The sequence below is a fragment of the Apium graveolens genome, unplaced genomic scaffold (assembly GCF_009905375.1).
Source record: "Apium graveolens cultivar Ventura unplaced genomic scaffold, ASM990537v1 ctg3184, whole genome shotgun sequence".
NCBI lineage: Eukaryota > Viridiplantae > Streptophyta > Magnoliopsida > Apiales > Apiaceae > Apium > Apium graveolens.
Genome location: NW_027417976.1, coordinates 16,279 through 24,809, shown reverse-complemented (window position 1 = coordinate 24,809; position 8,531 = coordinate 16,279). Strand labels below are relative to the sequence as shown.

General features: G+C 32.5%; 1 non-coding gene across 1 annotated transcript; it reads left to right on the top strand.

Moving 5' to 3' along the window:
- The first annotated feature begins 201 nt into the window (after positions 1-201).
- TRNAA-AGC (transfer RNA alanine (anticodon AGC)) lies at positions 202-274 on the top strand. The gene has a single exon. It is a non-coding gene; the product is annotated as a tRNA-Ala (tRNA).
- Positions 275-8,531: the final 8,257 nt, after the last annotated feature.

The window sequence follows — 8,531 nt, the reverse complement described above, 5'->3', positions numbered from 1 at the left end:
ACTATTCCGTTCTTCTTTGATTGGGTTTGGTGTTGGCAGGAAGTTGGGCTGGTTTGGTTCTCACTTTTGAAAATATCATCCATACGGTTTTTTTATATAAAAATTGAGGATCCGGACACGAACACCCAGTAATTGTTCTGTGTGCATTGGTTGCTTCAAGTACTCGTAATTTAGTTTAACTGGAATTTATAAAAACATATAGGGGATGTAGCTCAGATGGTAGAGCGCTCGCTTAGCATGCGAGAGGTACGGGGATCGATACCCCGCATCTCCATTTTGTTTTTTTCCCTTCTGCTTACGTGCATACAGCACAGAGACGCCAAGCTATTTACTTACAACTTTACAAGTTACAAATTCCTGCTACTTGGTTGATGCTTCTGATTCTGGGACTGCAAAAACCATCATTTTTTTGTAAGGAAGTCAAATTATCAAAGTTCTCAAAGCATATTGTAAACCTCAGGCACCCACTCAACTTTGAGTCGGGGAGAAATTATAGGGGAAACTAAGACTTAGAATCCTCCACAAATTATCAAGGAACCTGTTAAAAAAGTGCTAGTACCCATAAATTATATCTTATATATAATTGGAGTAAAGGATTTGGATGGTATGGTTTGATCGTCCTCCAGTTGGGGTTGCACGAGCTAAAGTATAACAAACACAATAATTATTTAATTAAAAAATGAACTATAATTATATATTCCTAAATGATATAAATAATATTAGAAGTATTATATTATATATATATAATACAAGCAACAATTATCTTAATAAAAATAAATATATGTAGTAAATAAAAAATCATTTATAATCGGTTTAAAGTAGTACCATTTTTTAAAAAAAAATATTGAAATAGATATATTTGATTTAAAATATTTTTAAATGGATAATTTTCATTAATTTCTTATAAAATAAGGAAAATATTTAGATTATATTTAAGTACAAATATTATATTTTTTTGTTTCATTTTGTAAAAGGGGAAAATTACGGATTGTCTTCTAAAAAATTTAGAGCACATGACTCCTATAAAACATAAAAATGAGGAATAAAATATAATCATAATAAATATAAAAAAAATCAAAATTAAAATACATATCTAATAAAATACATTATACATTATATTTATTTCATTTATTCTATTATTCTATTATAATATTTAATAATATGTATAACAAACACAATAGGTGATTAATTAAGAAATTGAACTACAATTATATATTCTTAAATGAAATAATGTTAAAAATATTATATATATATTTATATAATAAGAGAAAAAATTATCTTAATAAAAAATAAATATAAGTAACAATAAACAAATCAATTGTAATTATTAATCAGGTTAAAGTAGTACTCCCTCATTCTCTTCCAATAGTTTACATTTGTAAGGAAGTGTTCAACATGTATTTTAAGGTGCATAAAAAGTATATTATTTAACTTATTTTTACAATTTTCTTTTTCTGAATAAAAGTTGAATATTTTAATTTTTATTCAGAAAAACAAAATTGTAAAAAAATATTACAGAACTATACTATGCACCTTAAAATGCGTGTCGGACATTCTCTAAAAAATGTAAACAATTGAAAGGGACGGAGGGAGTATCATTTTTTTAAATGAAATGGGCAATTTTGATTTAAAATATTTTTAATAGATAATTTTAATTTTTATCTTATAAAATGAGAAACACATTTAGATTGTATTTAGGGATAAATAATTATATATGTATTGTTTCATTTTATAAAATAAGAAACCTACTTATTGACTTTTAAAAAATTTAGAGTACATAAATCCTATAAAACATAAAAATTAGGAATATAATAATAATAATAAAATTAGGAATATAATAATAATAATAATAATTAAATAATAAATTATAACAATTCAAAACTGAAATATAAATCTTAAAAAATACATTTAAAAGTATTATGACAAATAAATGTAGTATTCTTTTTCAAAATCACTACACAAATATTTCCAATATTTAAGCTAAAAAAATTAAACAAATATCAACAAATAGAATGTAAAATTATACAAATTGATATTTAGATTTATTGAAGTTAATATTTATTAAAAATATAGTTGTAAACAAGTTTTAAAAAATTAATTTCACTAAAATAAACCAAAAAATTATTGTATACAGCATAACAACGATATTAAGAAAAAAAACTACAAATTTTGTTAATTTCACAATTACAAAATATAAAAATACATTAAATTCACACTCTAAAATAACTAAACAAAATTATATATATATATATATTACCACCACTAAAAGTAAATTAACAAACATAATAATTTTTAAAAGAAAATTAAAAATATTAAAAATATTAAAAAAAAAAATTAAATCACCCGTGGGTATAAAGCTAGTTACTTCATAAAAAGTAGAAGCATGCTATAATATTCTTCCCATTTTATGATATTTTTTAAATTTTTACGCTCACGCTTAGGCGAGTTTACAATTTATGATTTTAATAAAAATGATATACATTACATGAAATTAGATATCTGAGCAACTTAAACTAACTCAAACTATGTGCGGAGAGTGAAATCAACATGTAAAATGGGATTGAGAGGGTAATAAATCATATTTAAAAAGATAAAAATGTATAAAAGATATTTTAGATGTATACAAATATCTCTTACAAATATAGTTTTCATATTTTTTTATCACCCCGTTCTTTAATATTTAGAATAGGGAACTAGAGATACACAAAAAATTCGAATTTGAAAATTTTATCCCAATTTTAAAAATTCGAATTTTTTAAAACTCAAGCCGAATCCATCCCAATTCAAATTCTGTGCAACTCTTAATACTGATACATAATTCTGGATTTGACCCTGGTTTTGACCATGACAGTAAATATACTTCACCTTTACTTGGTTTGTGTTTAATAAATTTGAACAAACACCTTCACATAATATTTCAAACTATCATGATTGTGTATATTTGATATTATAATATCTTTTATTAAGATTAAAAGATGAAAAAAATAAGTATGAATATATAACTTTATATAAAAGTCAGATTCCAAATTCAATCTAACGTTGACAGCATGATAGTGAAACCAAATTGAATCACAAGAAAAATACAGCAGGGGGGGGGGGGGTTCCCCACCAGCATTGAAAGGGGCAACAACATAACCTCGTGATTTTGCTTGGCAAGTTGCACATTCTGTGCATTCAATGTCAGTTCTTCCTTTTACTGCCGATCATTCTCAAATAAAGGAGTTCAGGCATAAAGTTGCATTCATCTTTGGCATCGTAGCATGATGCATGTTTTGTAATCAAGACTTTCACCAAAAAATTGATGCTTTTCCTGCATCTCGGCAAGGCAAGCCGCAACCGTTGTACTCCTTTTTATTTTTAAATATTAATATTTGATCCTTTTTAATAAATTTCACCGTTAAAAATAAAATTATGATAACTAAAAAGAACGAAAATAGTATTAATTTTAAAAAAATTGATGTTTTTTTGGAAATCTTATAAGATGTTTAATTTTATATTTAGGATTTTTTGAAAAATACCAAATTTAAAAATAATTTTCACAAAAATATTGTCATTTTTTATTTTTTTTACAAAAATATAATTTATTTCTAAAAAATATTAATTTTTCATTTTTTTTGCAAACATCTGATTTTTTTGCAACTGGATGCAAGCTGAATGTAACCTTATATACAATTAAGAAACTCGATACAATTTATCTGATTAATTATAATTGCACCATATTTTTATCATCAAAACAACTTTGCATCCTAAAGCATGAACTATCCTGATCATGACGCTCTTCACTCTATGCAAATTATAATTCTGGAAATAACATCTTTATGCAGAGAAACTATATAAGACAAAGTAAAAAGATGGTCGAAGGGTGAGCTAAAGCTAGAGCAGTGGACCCAGTCTCAGAAATTCCAAACCAGGACACTCAGACACACCAACTTGTGAGTCGAGGTCGACCGACTAGGTAGTAGGTACATAAATAAAATAAAATTATGAAATTTGTCAAACAAAATAATATGAAAATATGGAATGCAAGCTTAACATATTGCATATGTTTTTTATTTACTTTGAAGCTTGACCTTGCCCGAATGACCAGATCTCCGTCGTGCATCAGGCGCAATGATTTTACGCGTACAAATCATTCCCCAGGGGGGTCAATTGAGATGAGTTTCCAACTTTCGAACGAATCAATACAATCATATGTTAATCATATGTTCAATTTATAATCGATTTTGGCATGTTCAATAATTCAAATAATGCGAGTTAAGTACAGTTTACTCGTAATTTATCAGGCCGAGTTTAAAGCTAGGCAATATTAATCGCAAATTTAAAATTATTAAAATTATTTGAATTAGAAATTATAATAAAAATTTATTTAAATTTTATAAGCCACTCAAGTCGATCCAAATTTTTAAATTCGACTGATGTGCTACATTCGTTAAGTTCAAACCTGTCAATTATCTCGAATTGCATATAAAGTCGGGGAAGATCGAGCTCATAAGCCAGAGATTCGATTTGTTACAATTTTATTTAAATCTATTAGATCCACTAATTTTTGCACATATCATATATAATTAAAATTAAAAAGGTACATCATAATATTTTTGAAATAATTTTGTTTTGTATAAAAGAATGTCAAAATAAAAAACTTACAGGTACTTCTTCCTAAAATATTGAAATGTGTGTAAACATATATATTAAAATATCAATATTTTCGCCAAAGTGTCTGTTGGTTATAGGCCCAATAAGGCCCATTGAACGAATGCTCATTAAGCGGTTAAGCTACTGGGCCGAAAGACCTCCAGGCCCACGGAAACCCATGCCGAGGCCCACTACTCGCGGACCGTTGGACAGAACAAGGGACATAACGCCCCCATTTCCCTCAATGATTTGTAACGGATGAATATTCATGGCGGGATTGGTTATAAAAACCCTTGTGAAGTAAGACAAAACATACATACATCCTCAACACTCTCCTTCTCTTGTATTTAGAGGTGGCCAAACGTGCGGGTTCGAACCGCACATTCGGGACCGGCTCGTACGGAAACCGTAAAATATTCGGCCCGATTCGGGCCGGTTCAAACCCGCACAACCCGCCGAAATAAGCGAACCGAATACGAATTTAATTTTAAAAAACTGGAACCGGCACTAACCCGCACGACCCGCACAGGCGAAGCCCGCGTGAGCCGCACGAACTGTGCAACCCGCACAGCCCGCACAGCCCGCACGGCCCGCACGGGTGTGCGTCACGCGCCGTTCTCCAACGGTCGTCCGAGCAGGGACTATTAGCACAGTGGATAGTCTTCAGGAGCATCCTCTAGAGATTCTAATTCCCCATCTCCATTATCAACAAGGAAAGCCATTGCTAAACCCCAACTTATGTGAACATCCAAGTGACAATGCATGATCCAAACTCCTGTTACACCAAACAATTATTTGGTACTTCACCAGGTTGGCCATTAATGGTATATGCATCAGACACATTAGGAGCTCCACCTGTTCTTGCCGCTTCTCTAATAACATCGACTGGGTTTGCATTCCACCATTCACCTAATTATTATTATAGAAGTCATTATACATTAATCGACTCAATAAAGCTCCTTTGAAATGAACTATTTTGTTTACTACAATATTCACAAGAAACAGTTGTTATACACGGGTGAGTATTAAGTATATACTAAAGTATAGCCTATGATGCATAAAAACAATAAAATAACAATCTGACAATTCTATCCACTTGACAAACACAACACATGGAACCGCCTGTTCAACCCGCCAACCCGCCTGTTCAACCCGCCAGCGAACCGCCCGCGAACCGCCCGCGAACCACCCGCGAACCGCCCGCGAACCGCCCGCGAACCGAGCCGAATACGGTTTACCGTATGTCAGCTCAACCCAGCCCGGCCCGGTTCGCTCGCCTCCCAGTGCCGGTTAAGTGTTCAATTTTTCCGGTTCCAACCCGCTTCCAACCCGGCCCGGACCGCCCGACCCGCACGGTTGGCCACCTCTACTTGTATTACTACCCTACTTTTACAGTCAGATTCTGATTCTCACTCCGGAGGTGAATCGGGGGTACAAACTCTCGCATTCTCTTCACTTTCGGGTACGGCCGAAGCCATCTTCAATCCAGCCGAAGCCTGTTCACGCGACCGAAATGATCTGGGCGTAACATTTGGCGCCGTCTATGGGAAGTACAAGAAAGCTAAAACCAAAATTGAAACAATCGACATCTCCCGTGAAGAATGGACTAAGGTTGGCAAATTCGTTGGTTGTACACTGTGATGACATATAAGAGCTTCCATCACAGTCGATCTACATCTCCAGATCTCCAGGAAAGTTGTATAATTTAATAAATAATATATTACTGGTGTATCTACAATATTCAATTGATTTTGTCTAGCACAACGCACAAAGATCATGATATACTTTATGTTTATGTGACTAAATATGGTGCCAAGTCAGGTGATATTCATGAATATTCACAGGCTTATATGCTTACCAAGTTACAATAACCTTTCTGTTTGTGACCTCCCGAACTCGAGACTTAAATTCCATGTTTAATTGGACCGAATGGTTCAAAAAATATATACTTATGATATTGGTCCTGAAACTATGCAAGTTTGGTCAAATTGATGCTCTATCACGGTTACATTATAGTTCTAAAATTTACTGGAACGTTTAGGTACGTGTAATAAAATCTAACTGGTTTTGTGTAAATTACTTATACAAATCTATACCAAAACTGATTATTCTTATGCTTTGATATCATGTTGGATAGCTATACCTCGAGGAGTGGGTAATATTTTGCATCTGCAGCAACTCTACTAGCCTAACTCCATAGTATATGGAATTACTCGTAGTGTTTATTCAAAGTTTTTATAAAAACAGTTAAAAGAGGGTGATGGATCACAGCCACAAAGGTTATGTGACAAGCATATCAGTTGTGTGACTGATATACTATTTAGTTATGGAGAGCAAATCAGTCATGCTTAGCAATAAGAAGGGGTATACAAGGCTGCTACTCAATGGTTGGTTAACCACACAACAAGTCTCCTGAACAAAGAACAAAGTCTGGGACTTCTAAAAGGATAATTGGCCATATGGACAAGTGATAGTTCTAACTAATCACCACATGAACACACTTTGAAGAATTAATCCTAAGCTCCTCCTTGAAAAATCACCAAAAATGCTGCTGAAAAAATCGCAGAAATCTGAAAACTGCGGAAGGCCTAACTTTGCAGAATAAACTGCTTTTCTCAGGGAATTTATGGATATGAAGCTATATACCGTTGGAAAGATCTCGGAATCTAGTTTTTTGTGAAAAAAAGGTTCGTCAAACAAATTTTTCTACAGCAATCTATAACCGTTTTAGTGACAGGGTGTAAAACTGTCCAGAATTCTGGAGAAACTGCAGAAATGTCAAACTTTACAGAATGAACTGCTTTCCTATGGGAATTTATGGACAGCAAGCTACATACCGTTAGAAAGATCTTGGAGTCTTCTTTTTAATGCAAAAAACGGTTCGTGAAAATGATTTTTCTACAAAAAGTTACAGCTATTTTAATAAGGAGGTGTCAAGTTGTCTATACTTGCAGAAATATACTGCATCTATAAACAAGGGCCGAATGAAAGTTTAACGACTACATAGCCCAGTTTGACAAGGTCAAGGCAACCAGATTCTTCAAAGCTAGCCTCGATCCGACTAAAGGTACATGTCTCGGATTCAGTACATTACTTTAAATATATTTTTCGGATGCAGTACGCTATTTTGTTTAAGTTCATTAATTTGAATTAAGTAAATTCATTCGAATTTAGCACATTAATAACAAACAAATTAGCAAAATACCTATTTAGGGTATATCCCAAATAATATAGGAACTTGTTTAAGTATCCAAGGGGAATATTTACCCCGAAGCGGAATAAGTATTTAAGACCCTAATTATCTTTCCTTCGGGATTGGGTAGAACAAATCGACCTAATTATTTGAAATCCCGAAGCAAAAGTTACTCAGTCCCTTAAAAATTTGGGGGCAAAGAAGGTAGCTATAATACTTGACTATGCTGAGGGACACCTAAGATGCATATTATCAAAGCCAAAAGAAGCATTTTACTTCGCAATAAGGCTTTCAACTGTGAATGCTGAGGTAATAGCCGAAGATGCATATTATTAAGGTTGAACGAAGCAACCTACTTCGTAAAAAGGCTAAAATAAATAATTGAAATAATTTATCTAGGGGGATATCCCGAAGAAGATAAATAATTGCTCAAATACACCGAAAGAGAATAAGTCTATAAGACACCGACCTGTTGCATTCGAAATTCGAGAAAAAATTGACTCGATATACAAGTCCCGAAGGCGAACAACTCAATCCCTTAAACACTTAGGGGTAAAGAAGGCAATTCCGAACAATATTTAAAATTATGCCGATGTCGAATACCAAAGATGCACAAATTGATTAAATACGCTAGGCTAAACACCGAAAATGCGTAAATTAAATAAATTACGCTAGGTCAAGTACCGAAGACGCGTAAACTAAAAAT